We start from the raw sequence: 14,659 nt of genomic DNA on the forward strand, positions 1-14,659 counted from the left end.
CTGTGGCTCAGAAGGGTAGGGAAAGGAAGAGGAAGGCAGTAGTAATAGGGGACTCGATAGTTAGGGGGTCAGATAGGCGATTCTGTAGACGCAATCAGGAGACCTGGATGGTAGTTTGCCTCCTTGGTGCCAGAGTCTGGGATGTTTCTGATCGCGTCCAAGATATCCTGAAGTGGGAGGGTGAGGAGCCAGAGGTCATGGTACATAGAGGTACCAATGACATAGGTAGGAAAAGGGAAGAGGTCCTGAAAGGAGAATATAGTGAGTTAGGAAGGCAGTTGAGAAGAAGGACCGCAAAGGTAGTAATCTCGGGATTACTGCCTGTGCCACGCGACAGTGAGAGTAGGAATGGAATGAGGTGGAGGATAAATGCATGGCTGAGGGATTGGAGCAGGGGGCAGGGATTCAAGTTTCTGGATCATTGGGACCTCTTTTGGGGCAGGTGTGACCTGTACAAAAAGGACGGTTTACACTTGAATCCCAGGGGGACCAATATCCTAGCGGGGAGATTTGCTAAGGCTACTGGGGAGATTTTAAACTAGAATGGTTGGGGGGTGGGAATCAATTTGAAGAGACTAGGAGAGAGGAGGTTAGTTCACAATTAGAGAAAGCTGGTAGACAGTGTGTGAGGGAGGATAGGCAGGTGATAGAGAAGGGAAGCACCCAGACCGAAGATGTAGGGGAGAAGGAAGAAAAGTATAATAAAGTTGTTCGCACCATTAGGGATAAACAGAGAGGAAGAGGTGAAGAATTTCTTAAATGCATCTATTTTAATGCTAGGAGCATTGTAAGAAAGGTGGATGAGCTTAGAGCATGGATTGATACCTGGAAATATGATGTTGTAGCTATTAGTGAAACATGGTTGCAGGAGGGGTGTGATTGACAACTAAATATTCCTGGATTTCATTGCTTCAGGTGTGATAGAATTGGAGGGGCAAGAGGGGGAGGTGTTGCATTGCTTGACTGAGAAAATATTACAACAGTGCTTTGGCAGGATAGATTAGAGGGCTCATCTAGGGAGACTATTTGGGTGGAATTGAGGAATGGGAAAGGTGTAGTAACACTTATAGGGGTGTATTATAGACCACCTAATGGGGAGCAAGAATTGGAGGAGAAAATTTGTAAGGAGATAGCAGATATTTGTAGTAAGATCAAAGTTGTGATTGAGGGAGATTTTAATACTCCACACATAGGCTAGGAAGCCCATTTTGTAAAAGGGCTGGATGGTTCGGAGTTTGTAAAACGTATGCAGGGTAGTTTTTTGCAGCAATACATAGAGGTACCAACTAGAGAAGGGGCAGTGTTGGATCTCCTGTTAGGGAATGAGATAGGTCAGGTGATGGAGATATGTGTTGGGGAGCACTTCAGGTCCAGTGATCACAATACCATTAGTTTCAATATAATTATGGAGAAGGATAGGACTGGACCCAGGGTTGAGATTTTCAATTGGAGAAAGGCTAACTTTGAGGAGATAAGAAAGGATTTAGAAGGAGTGGACTGGGACATATTCCTGTTAGGTTGAAAGGAAAGGTTAAAAGTTTGAGAGAGCCACGGTTTTCAAGGGATATTGGAAACTTGGTTCAGAAAAAGAGAGAGCTCTACAATAAATATAGGCAGCATGGAGTAAATGAGGTGCTCGAGGAATATAAAGAATGTAAAAAGAATCTTAAGAAAGAAATTAGAGAAGCTAAAAGAAGATATGAGGTTGTTTTGGGAAGTAAGGTGAACATAAATCCAAAGGGTTTCTACAGTTATATTAATAGCAAAGGGATAGTGAGGCATAAAATTGGGCCCTTAGAGAATCAGAGTGGACAGCTATGTGTGGAGCCAAAAGAGATGGGGGAGATTTTGAACAATTTCTTTTCATCAGTATTCACTAAGGAGAAGGATATTGAATTGTGTAAGGTAAGGGAAACAAGAAAAGTAGTTATGGAAACTAAGATGATTAAAGAAGAGGAAGTACTAGAGCTTTTAAAGAATATAAAAGTGGGTAAGTCTCCAGGTCCTGACAGGATATTCCCTAGGACCTTGAGGGAAGTTAGTGTAGAAATAGCATGGGCTCTGACAGAAATATTTCAAATGTCATTAGAAACAGGGATGGTGCCGGAGGATTGGCATATTGCTCATCTGGTTCCATTGTTCAAAAAGGGTTTTAAGAGGAAAATTAGCAATTATAGGCCTGTCAGTTTGCCGTCAGTGGTGGGTAAATTAATGGAAAGTATTCTTAGAGATGGTATATATAATTATCTGGATAGACAGGGTCTGATTAGGAGCAGTCAACATGGATTTGTGCATGGAAGGTCATGTTTGACAAATCTTATTGAATTTTTTGACGAGGTTACTAGGAAAGTTGATGAGGGTAAAGCAGTGGATGTTATCTATATGGACTTCAGTAAGGCCTTTGACAAGGTTCCACATGGAAGGTTAGTTAGGAAGGTTCAATAGTTAGGTGTTAATATTGAAGTAGTAAAATGGATTCAACAGTGGCTGGATGGGAGATGCCAGAGAGTAGTGGTGGATAACTGTTTGTCAGGTTGGAGGCCAGTGACTAGTGGTATGCTTCAGGGATCTGTAATGGGTCCAATGTTGTTTGTCATATGCATTAATGATCTGGATGATGGGATGGTAAATTGGATTAGTAAGTATGCAGATGATACTAAGAAAGGTGGCATTGTGGATAATGAAGTAGGTGTTCAAAGCTTGCAGAGAGATTTAGGCCAGCTAGAAGAGTGGGCTGAATGATGGCAGATGGAGTTTAATGCTGATAAGTGTGAGGTGCTACATTTTGGTAGGAATAATCAAAATAGGACATACATGGTAAATAGTAGAGCATTGAGGAATGCAGTAGAACAGAGTGATCTAGGAATAATCCCTGAAGGTGGAATCTCATGTGGATAGGGCGGTGAAGAAAGCTTTTGGTATGCTGGCCTTTATAAATTAGAGCATTGAGTGTAGGAGTTGGGATGTAATGTTAAAATTGTACAAGGCAGTGGTGAGGCCAAATTTGTAGTATTGTGTACAGTTCTGGTCACCGAATTATAGGAGAGATGCCAACAAATTAGAGAGAGTACAGAGGAAATTTACTAGAATGTTACCTGGGTTTCAGCACCTAAGTTACAGGGAAAGATTGAGCAAGTTAGGTCTTTATTCTTTGGAGCGTAGAAGGTTGAGGGGGGACTTGATATCGGTATTTAAAATTATGAGGGGGATAGATAGAGTTGACGTGGATAGGCTTTTTCCATTGAGAGTAGGGGAGATTCAAACAAGAGGACATGAGTTGAGAGTTAAGGGGCAAAAGTTTAGGGGTAACACAAGGGGGAGCTTTTTTACTCAGAGAGTGGTAGCTGTGTGGAATGAGCTTCCAGTAGAAGTGGTAGAGGCAGGTTCGATTTTGTCATTTAAAAATAAATTGGATAGGTATATGGACAGGAAAGGAATGGAGGGTTATGGGTTGAGTGCAGGTCAGTGGGACTAGGTGAGAGTAAGTGTTCAGCACAGACTAGAAGGGCCGAGATGGCCTGTTTCTATGCTGTAATTGTTATATGGTCACTTGTGTGTGGGAAGGGAATTTTGAGGGGTGGGCTTTGGGGTTCTAAAGTTTTAACTCATTCATTCTTTGGGTCACGCTATTTATGTGGATGCCTACGCAGAGAAAGGATTTCAGGATGTATATTGTATACATCTCTCTGACTTTAAGTGTACCTATTGACCTATTGAAATGTAGTAACTGAACTTTTGCTACTGTGCTCATATGTCCAGAGATGTGCATCAGAATAATTTTATTTATTTTAATAATTAAATCAAGAATAAAGCTACCATTGGTAACTGTGAACATGAAACATGAGATATAGGAGCAGAATTACCTAGTCATTCATTCATGCTGATTTTGTTTTTTAACCTCATCTTCATTCTTTTGCCTTCTCCCTGTAACCCTTAACGCCCCTTACCAATCAAGAATCTATCGACCTCTGCCTTAATTAATCCAATAACTTGGCTTCCTCATCCTTCATCGCAATGGAGTCTAATCTTGGCCTGAAATATCCTGGTTTGAAAGGGGAATTATTTTATTCTGAGGTTATGCCCTCAGATCCTAGACTCTCCTATTAAGGGAAATGTTCTCCCCACATCCTGTCTGTGTGAGCCTTTTGAGCTGCCTGTTATAAAACCTGTCTGATTCACCATCGTCCTTCATGGAAAGGAATTCAAGCAAAGAACAAAAATGCAGATGCTAGATGTTGGAAATTTAAAAAAAAAATACTCAGTAGGTAGATAAATCAGCTGGAGGAAGGATCTAGGACCTGAATCACTAACTCTGAATTGCTGAGTTCCTTCAGCCTTTTCTGCCTTTACCTCATTGAAGGGAATTGGCGATCTAACCATAGTCTGGCCTCTTGGTGAAACCATAACTACTAACACATTTGGCACATAACCTACTGTTTGTGGTAAGGTGGGATGGGCAATAAATGTGAGAGATTCTGCAGATGCTGGAAATCCAAAGGAATAATCACAAAATGCTGCAGGAATTCAACAGGTCAGGCAGCATCTGCGGAGAGAAATGAAAAGGCAGCATTTTGGATCATGGCCCTTTATCTGGACCCTTCATCCGGTAATAAATTTTATCATTGCTAGCAGCATTCACTTTCATTAAAAAGACACAGTAGAGCCTTTCCCATGAGAATATTCTTAACAGTTGTCATGCAAAATGTCCACCCTTAGCCCACATCTCACTATGATCCGCTCTGCACTCAAGTAAGGCTTGAGTGAAGGAAGGAGGCTGGAACCCCCATTATTGAATATAAATTGAAAATTAATCCTCTTGAACCTGCTATGAGAGTTCATCACAAGATTGCTGAGGATACACAATTAGCTCTTCCGATAATGCATTAGCCAAGCAGATGCTTAAATAATAGCAGATGATATTTTGAAATTACATGGGTGAATAGTAACTTTACTTGGAAAATGATTCGATTCTGTTCATGTAGAACTTTAAATGTAATTGAGAAGGGAAATAATTACCATCTGTGGTATAATTAACATTTCCATCACTGACAGCGGAAGTAATGCAAAGCAAGCTCTGCTCATTCACCCTTGATTGGATGTTTCAGGCTGGTTGGGGAATTTAGCAATTGCAAACTTGAGGATACTATTTTTATGAGTTTATAATTGTGTGAGCTGTAGGGAGAGAATTTGTTCTCTACTGATTCATTTTCTATATATTGATTGTTTTTTAAACAGTTAGGCTCTTACATAACACAAATTAGTTATATTGTGATTGATGGATAAGGAAACACCTTTATATTACAGGTTAGAGCAAGATTGTGGCTGGGAAAACCTATTCAAATCAGTGCTTTGAAAGCAACTACAGCCTGTTTTGCTACGTCTTTCTATATTGCAAGGTCTCTTCGGAACATTTTTCCACTCTACCTTGATAAATAAACTAATTATCAATTAATGCATTATAGCTAAAACATTGCACATATTCACGGAAAACCAGCCGGCAGAAAAGGATGCAGGTCTGTGTCAGGATACAAACACCTGACACGTGGGCACCCAGTATGTACAAACAAAACTTTTGGACAGGCAGAACAATGGGGATGGATTTGCTGGCTGCTGCAGGGCTGCAGGCATGTTTTGTTGGGTGGAATGGGGCATTTCCCCCATGTTTTCTCTGTCCACTACAAGCAACCCCCCCCCCCCCACTCCGAGCCACAGATGCTGGGGAGAAGATCAGAGCCAAAAGTTCTGAGAAGACTCACTCACTCACTGAGTTAGTGAGCCCAGCTGGTGGCCACACTTCCCACACCTGCTTGCTCTCTCATCACTGCTGTTGCTTCTGTGACCCTTGCCCACACACTTGTTGTTCAGACCCGCCTTGCAAACAGTCTGCATCATGAACAGTTCTCGGGAAAGGAGCCCTGTCGTAAGCTAGGACTGCCTGAACAGTTGCACTGCCTGCAATAAACAATGGTGACTTTCCAGGGGATCCAACAGAAAATATAATTCAATCTTTTCCTTCATAAATCTATCCTTTTGATGTTACCCATCCTGGCAATCTGACTCATAAATGCATAGAATTAACAGACACTGCTGAAGGGAATAAGGAATAAGATATTGTATCTTAACCTTATTTCTTCATCATAGCCAGTTCTTCATAACATTCATTTCCCAACACCTATCCATTCCTTGAGCACAGAAATCCCAGTTTATTTAGAGATATAGCATGAAACAGGCCCTTTGATAAATCAACCTACCTAGCCTAATCACAGGGCAATTTACTATGACCAATTAGCCTGCCAGCCGGTACATCTTTGGACTGTGGGAGGAAACCGGAGCACCCGGAGGAAACCCACATGCTTCATGGAAAGGATGTGCAAACTTTCTTACAGCAGACTTCGGACTTGAGCTTCAAACTCCAACTCCCCAAGCTGTAATAGCACCTCATTAACCACTATGTTACCATGGTACAATGACAGAGCACTTGTGTAGAAAATTCCAGAGAGATGACCCTCCGACGGAAGAAACTTCTGGTTAACTTTTCACCCCTTCCCTTCCCCTGACCTCAGAGCCTGCCCATCACTTCTCTCTAGTTCCCCACCTCCTTCTGTTTATTCCATGGTCAGCTGTTCTCTCCTATCAGTTTCCTTCTTCTGCAGGCCCTTTGCCTCTTCCACCTATCATCTCAACAGTTTCTGAGGTTATTACCCCTTCTATTCTGCATCCCCCCCACCACCTTCCTGCCTCTTGCTCTCACCTATCACTGTCATCTCCTGCTCCTCCCTCTATCCCTATTCTTTTATTCTGGCATCCGCCCACTTCCTTTTCAATCCTGATGAAGGGTTTCAGCCTGAAACATTGATTGTTCATCTCTCTCCAGGGTGCTGCCTAACCTGCTGTGTTTATCCAACTCTTTGCATGTTGTACGGATCCCAACACCTGCAGTCTCTTGTGGCTCCTTCTGATAATATGTCAGGACTCGAGGGCCTGAATTATAGGGAGAGATTTAGCAGGCTTGGACTTTGTTAGTGAAATTTGTTGTTTTGCAGCAGCAATCAATAAAAACTATAAATTTCAATAAAAAGTATTTTTAAAAATAAGCAATGCAAAAAGATAGAAATAATACTGAGGCAGTGTTCAAGGGGTTGTTGAGCGCTCAGAAATCTGAAAGGCAGAGGGGAAGAAGCTGTTCCTGAAATGACAAGTGTGTGACTTCAGGCTTCTGTACCTCTGGAGAATAAGAATCTCAGAGTTGTATACTTCAATAATAAATGAACCTTTGAAACTTTGAATCCTCCTTGGTGGTAACAAAAAGGAGAGGGCATGTCTTGGGTGATGGGGTCTTTAATTATGGGTGTCACCTTTTTGAGGCATTTCTTTCTGAAGGTATCCTGGATGATGGGGAGGCCAGTGCCCACAATGACCTAACTAACCAACCTCTACAGCTTTTTCTTCTCCTATGCAGTGGCTGCTTCATACCAGATGGTGATGCAGCCAGTTGGAATGTCCTTCACAGTACATCTAGAAACTTTTGAGTGTCTTTGGTGACATACCAAACATCCTCAATCTCTTAACGAACTAAAACTACTGTCATGCCTTCCTTGTTAATACATCGATATGTAGAGCACCAGATAGATCCTCAGAGATGTTGACCTCCAGGAACTTGAAACTGCTCACCCTTTCCACTTCTGATCCCTTGATGAGGACTGGTGTTAGTTTCCCTGACCTCCCCTTTCTGAAGTATGTAATTAATTCCTTGGTCTTACTGACGTTGAGTGCAAGATCTTGCTGCAACATTACTCAACCAGCTGATCTATCTCACTCCTGTGTGCCTCCTTGTCACCATTTGAAATTCTGCCAACAATAGTTGTGTCATCAACAAATTTATAGATGTCATTTGACCTGTGCATAGCCTCACAATTGTGGGTGTGGAGAGAGTAAAGCAATGGGCTAAGCATGCATCCTTGAGGTGAGCCAGTGTTAATTGGCAGTGAGGATGAGATGCTATTTCCGTGGTGTCCCGGTAAGGAAGTCCATGATCCAGCTGCAGAGGGAGATACAAAGGCCCAGGTTTTGGATCCAATTGATTAGAACTGGGGGTATAACTGTGTTGAACGCTGAGCTATAGTTAATAAACAGCAGACTGATGTAGGTATTTCTAAACTTCCAATTTGCTACATCTAGCAAGATCAACAACACCCTATCGAAGTTACTGACCCAGCTGGAGATCATCGACGCGCCAGAATTGCTTCAACTCCAGACCGTACCTGGACCCAATCGTCAAGGCCTGGTCTGAGATCCACCATGTTCCTGGACACCCGCGGCCTGCTACCGTGTCGGAGCGCCTGGAGACATGGCCGATTCCGACCAGCACCTCTCCAAAGCAAACGAGCACACAGAAGTGATGTCGGAGACCTCAAGATACCCCAGACGCTTCCCCGGAGCGACCACCATAGAGCCTCGTTGGTGGCTATCCGCATCTGCTGGAAGTGAGGCCTCTGCCGCCGACCTCGGAAATTGAGCCCGGGGCTCGGCTGGAGCGGAGGCCTCCGCAACCGTGACACAGTTCACAAACTTGTTTCAGCCGACAGCCCGGCCCTCCGGGATGAAAAGTGTCGGCTTCGGAGCCTGACCCGATCGACAGCTCAGGCCCCCGACAGTTGGAAGTGGCACTCGGCTCGACCTGGAGCGCATGACGACGCGACCCGCTGATCGATCCCCGTGGGACGCATCTACCAACCTCAAAGAGCTGCCAACAACACACTGCATCGATGGAAATCTGGAAAGATGCACAAATTACCGAGGAAGCGGGGGAAAAGAGCTGGGCTGCTGGTCAGACTGAAGCAGAGGGGCTTTAGGATCCCTCTGCCCACCATTTTCTTTTGTACTTCAGGGAGCGCGAAGCGCAGAAACAAATATCACTGTGATGATTGTATGCTCTAGTACCAATTGTTTGGTGACAATAAAGTATTTGTATAAAGTATTTGTATTTCCATTGTCCAGATGATCCAAGGCCAAGTGGAGAGCCAGTGAGAGCATTTCTCTCTTCAACCCCTGCCTTTGAGCTGACGATACAAAAGCCTGAAAGCATATACCTCCAGACTCAAGGACAGCTTCTACCCAGCTATTATAAAGCTATTAAGTTGTTCTTTAGTATGGTAAGATGGATTCTTGACCACACGATCTATCTCATTATGATCTTGCACTTCATTGTTTACCTGAATTCTACTTTTCCTGTAGCTTTTACACTATAATGTACATTATTATTGTTTTACCTTGTACTACCTCCATGAATACAGATCCATAATTCCCTGAAAGGGGCATCACAGGTAGATGGGGTTGTAACAAGAGCTTTTAGCACACTGGCCTTCACAAATCAGAGTACTGAGTACAGAAGTTCTGCTGTCATGTTGAAGCTGTACAAGACATTGGTAAGGCCTAATTTGGAATATCGCATGTAATTCTGGTCACCTGGTCACCAGGAAAGATGATCAATATGAGTGCAAAGAAAATTTACAAGGCTATTGCTGGGATTTGTGGATCTGAGTTATAGGGAAAGTTAAGTTGGTTAGGACTTTATTGATAGAGCTATACAAATTTGATTGAGGTATGTTTGGGATAAATGTAAGCCGTTTATTTTTCCACTGAGGTTGGGTGAGACTGGACCTAAAAGTTACAGATTAAGGGTGAAAGGTGTAATATCTAAAAGGAACCTGAGGGGGAACTTCACTCAGAAGTGGTGTGAGTGTGGAATGAGCTGCCAGTGGAAGTGGAGCAGGTTTCAAAAGTACATTTAATGTCAGAGAAATGTATACAATGTACATCCTGAAATGCTTTTTCTTCACAGCCATCTTCAAAAAACAGAGAAGTGCCCCCAAAGAATGAATGACAGTTAAATGTTAGAACCCCAAAGTCCCCCCCCCATCTCCCCTCCCTCCCATGCGTAAGCGGCAGCAAGCAACAAAATCCCCCCCACCAGCAAAAAAAAGCATCGGCACCCACAGCAAAGCAACAGCAAAGACACAGACTTGCAGTACTCCAAGGACTACTTGTTCACCTGGTAATTCGACATACCACAAGCTCTGTCTTTCCCCAATAAGGGAGGAAGAGATGACTCCATTTCACAGCAAGCGGGAACACTTAACAAACAACTCGTTGGTTTACGATGTTAAAAGTCCGTTTCATTGCTTTTTCCGAGCTCTGTGCCCAAAGATCTCAGGTCTCCAGGCACACAGCCTTGGATCTTTCGACTCCCACTCGGTCACTGACCTCCAATCCCTCCATATCCAGAGCCATGAAATCTTGGACCACTGAAGGTGAGTGAAGCTCTTTGGCGTGCCGAATAACGGCCAGTCGTGAAACCCTGAGAGCGGGTTCCATTCCCGCAAAGATCCGCAGTCAGCATGTAACTCCAGGTCAAAGTCTTCAAATGAACCCTGAAAAGGAAAATTAGAGATATTAGAGATAGAAATAGAGCTGTTTGTGAAGATGCAAGCAAAGGAGTCGCTGTTAGGCACCATTGATTTTCCTGAGCATGTGGGTTTGATTGTAAGAATCTTGGATAAACACATGAATGGGCAGAATATTGAGGGCTATGGTCCAGGTGCAGGTCAGTGGGATTAGGCTCTTCACATTGTTCTGGAACACAAAGATGCATATATTAGGATGCTCTTCATTGACTACAAATCAGCATTCAAACTATGATCCTATCAAATCTGGTCAACAAGCTCCAAGACCTAGGCCTCAATACCTCCCTGTGCAACTGGATCTTCAATTTCCTCACTTCAGGGCCCAGTCAGTATGGATTAACAAAATCTTCTTCACGATCACTATCAGCACTGGTGCACATGAGGATGTGTGCTTAGCCCCTGCTCTACTCACTTTACACTCCAGTGACACATTTACGTTTGCTGATGACACCGTGGTTGTTTGTCTGAATCAAATGTAGTGAAAAATCGGAAAATGGAGGAAGATTGAAGATCTGGTTGAATGGTACCAGGGCAACAAAACTAAAGAACTGATTATTGATTACTGGTGGACGAAACCAGAGGTCCATGAGTCAGTCCTCATTAGGGGATTGGAGGTAGACAGCTCATTAACTTTAAGTTCCTTGATGTTATCATTTCTCAGGATCTGTTCTAGGACCAACACATAAATGTCATTACTTTCTTAGAATGTTGCAAAGATTTGGCATGTCGTCTAAAAGTTTGACAGACTTCTATGGATGCACAGTGGAGAGTATCCTGACTGGCTGCATCATGGAAAAACCTATGCCCAAGAACAGAAAATCCTACAAAAAAAAGTGGTGGATACAGCCCAGTCGATCACTGAAAAAGCACACCTCATCATCCCATCATTGAGCGTAACGAATGCTGCCAGAAGAAAGCAGCATCCACCATCCAAGCCATGTTCTCTTCTCGGTACTGCCATTGTGAACGAGCTACTAGAGCCTTAGGTCTCACACCACCAGTTTCAGGAACAGTTAGTACTCTTCAACCATCGAGCTCCTGAACCAGCATGGATAACTTCACTCAGCTCTACATTAAATTGATTCCATAACCTACGGACTCACTTCAAGGACTCTGCAACTCTTGTTCTCAGTGCTCTCTCTTTATTTTTTATTTGTTTTTTTCCCCTATATGCACATTTTGGCTTCTTTTGTACTTTTTTTTGTTAGTCTTTATGTGTAGCTTTTCATTGATTCCATTGTCACGCAGGTGAGAAACTGCTAGAAAATTCAGCAGTCTAATGAACAAGGAGGCAATTAAAAGAGAGAGAGGACTCTGACTTCGTTTTGATAACACTTTTAATTGTAACCTTGAGAGAGAGAGTACGGTGCCAGCTGAGACACGATCTGGGAAGTCGCCATGGTAACAGCTCAGAGCGGTTAAGCTAACGGACGGTTGGAATTCCGGATGGAATATAAAAAGTTGAGGCTGTTGGTCTGATAACGGCAGAGGAGACACGACACGGGAGAAGTGCGGAAGCTACCCAAGAACCCACTGGTGGAGTTTAAGACCACTACGAGGGTGGAGGCCATGGACCGATTAATTTCGACCCGTGATTACCAGTGTGGGTAAGAGCTTGCCTGTGGGAGTCTGCTGGTGGTGAACCCATGCCGTGGGTTAGTAGACCATTCCCTAGAAGGGGCTCTGTCCATCTGTGTCTGTGTGGGGTTCACACAAAGTGACTCTAACGACTTTGGAAGCAAGAACAACTAAAGCTGCCAACGTAAACATCAACTCAATTAACTCTCTCTCTCTCCATCAATTCAACTCGACACAACACAATGTGAACTGAACTGCTTAAACTTACCTGACACCGTAAGACTGATATCTACCTCCGGGACTATTATCGTTGTATCCACACACACACATTTACGGATATATATATATAGTTTATAACCTGTATCGTATTATCCGGTTTTAATGATATTAATTCGTAGAAGTAATAAATATAGTCTTAATTTACAGTAAACCAGACTCCAGGTGTGTTCCATTTCTGCTGGTCCTTTTCAACTTGTCAGGGGATTCGTGACACCATTGTATTTCATTGTTCTACTGTGAATGCCTGCAAGAAAACAAATCTCTGGGTAGTATATGGTGGCATATATACACTTTGATAATGAACTTACTTGAACTTTGAGTTTTGAGGTGGGCAGCAAGGCCTGTTTCTATGCTGTAGTGCTCCATGACTCTACTGTAGAATAACTTGATCTGTATGAACAGTATAGATTTCTTCCTGACATGTGGCAATAATAAATCAATACTAATTCCAATTTTACTGTGTTAAAGATGCTACCCAAATACAAGAGTAAAAATGCTAGGACATTTGTTCCCTACTTTAATTATTTTACAGATTTGTATGTGCACTAAGCAAAGAAATTTCCTTCCAGTGTTCCAGCTTCAGGATATATTTGCACTATAGTTTATACATTCAAACTACTGTTGTAAGTGAACATTCAACATGCACATGTAAAGCAGTAGCCCCATCTGCTGTCCAAATAGATAAACATCATCATCACTTTTTCCATGTCTGATGGATCTATGTTAATCCTGCTCCCTCTCCCACACCCTCTCCCTCATCCTCTCCCACTCCCTCTCCCACACCCTCTCCCACTCCCTCTCCCACTCCCACCAGACACCAGTCAGCATCTTCCTGGTACCAGAAGCTACAACCAGAATGGTGCCAATCAATGTTTGCAGCATTGACTAAACTCTGCACAATTCCCTGTAAACAGCTTTCTTTCTTTCTATTGGTTCTAATGTGAACAGAAAGAATCATAATTGCACTCATCCAGTTTCTGCCATTTCCATGAAGTCTAATGTCAATTCACTAGCCAATCCTTTCCATTTTTCCTTCAAGGTCTTAATAAAGCTCTACTTGAGGAAAATATGCAGGAAATAAAATGGGAATTCCATTGGAATACAAATGTAGAATAGCTGCCTTCAAAACTTGGGATATTTTCCCCTCAGTATTATATGAAGACTGTACGCATATATCTAGTCTGTAATTTTATATACTGTGCTGTCTACAAAGTGTGCGTTTGTGGTCTTCCACTGCTCTAGCCCATCCATTTCAAGGTTCAACATGCTGTGCATTCAGAGATGCACTTCAGCACACCATTGTTCTAACACATGGTTACTTGAGTTACTATTGCCTTCTTGTCAGCTTGAATCAGTCTAGCTATTCTCCTCCGACCTCTCTCATTTTCAAAGCGTTTTTTTTCCCCACAGACTTCTACTCACTGGATTTTCTTTTTGGCTTCTTGCACCATTCTCTGTAAACTCTCAAAACTAGTATGCGTGAAAACCACAGGAGATCAGCAGTTTCTGAGGTACTCAAACAGCCCTGTCTAGCATCAGCAATCATTCCATGGTCTAAGTCACTTAGATCGCATTTCTTCCCTATTCTGATGTTTAGTCTGAAGAACAACTGAACCTCTTCACCATGTCTGCATGCTGTTATACATTGAGTTGCTGCCACATGATTGTCTGATTAGATATTTGCATTAATGAGCAGGTGTAAATGTGCACCTAATAAAGTGTCCATTGAGTATATATGTATATATAATATGTTTTATTAACTATATGATATAAGAATAGAAAATATATAATCTTCATTTCTATTTAATTGAGCAGTGTTATTCTACTTCAAGCAGATATTCAACTATGGAAATGTTACAAACAATGAAAGCTGGTGGACTGAAGATGAATTATTGACCATTTCCAAGTGCACAGAGTCTGTATTTGCCTCTCTGGAATACAGAGGATTGTAAAGGGTTGTTGGCAAAAAAACAGGCTTGTCAAGCTGTCTAAGAAATAACATGTTGTACAATTTTGCTCGTGTCCTTCTATAAATTATTCCCAAGCTCACACTTAAATTGCTCATGCAATCAGCTCCCCCTCTCCAGTCCAGACAGTGACGGCACCTATCTATTCCATAGATTTACTACTGTCTGGACAGATAATTTTCTCTTTGCTCTCTGGCTAAGCTTGGTCCAATGGTTCAGGCTGGCATTTTCACTATGTTTCAGTATGTGTGACAATAATAAACCATTTGGCAATGTAACAACGCTTATTGTCACATGAACCAAAATACTGTGAAAGGCTTTTGTTTGCAAACCATACAGATATTTGAGACTCAAGTACATCAAGAAGTGCAA

Source organism: Hemitrygon akajei, chromosome 21, assembly GCF_048418815.1.
Source record: "Hemitrygon akajei chromosome 21, sHemAka1.3, whole genome shotgun sequence".
Taxonomy (NCBI): Eukaryota; Metazoa; Chordata; class Chondrichthyes; order Myliobatiformes; family Dasyatidae; genus Hemitrygon; species Hemitrygon akajei.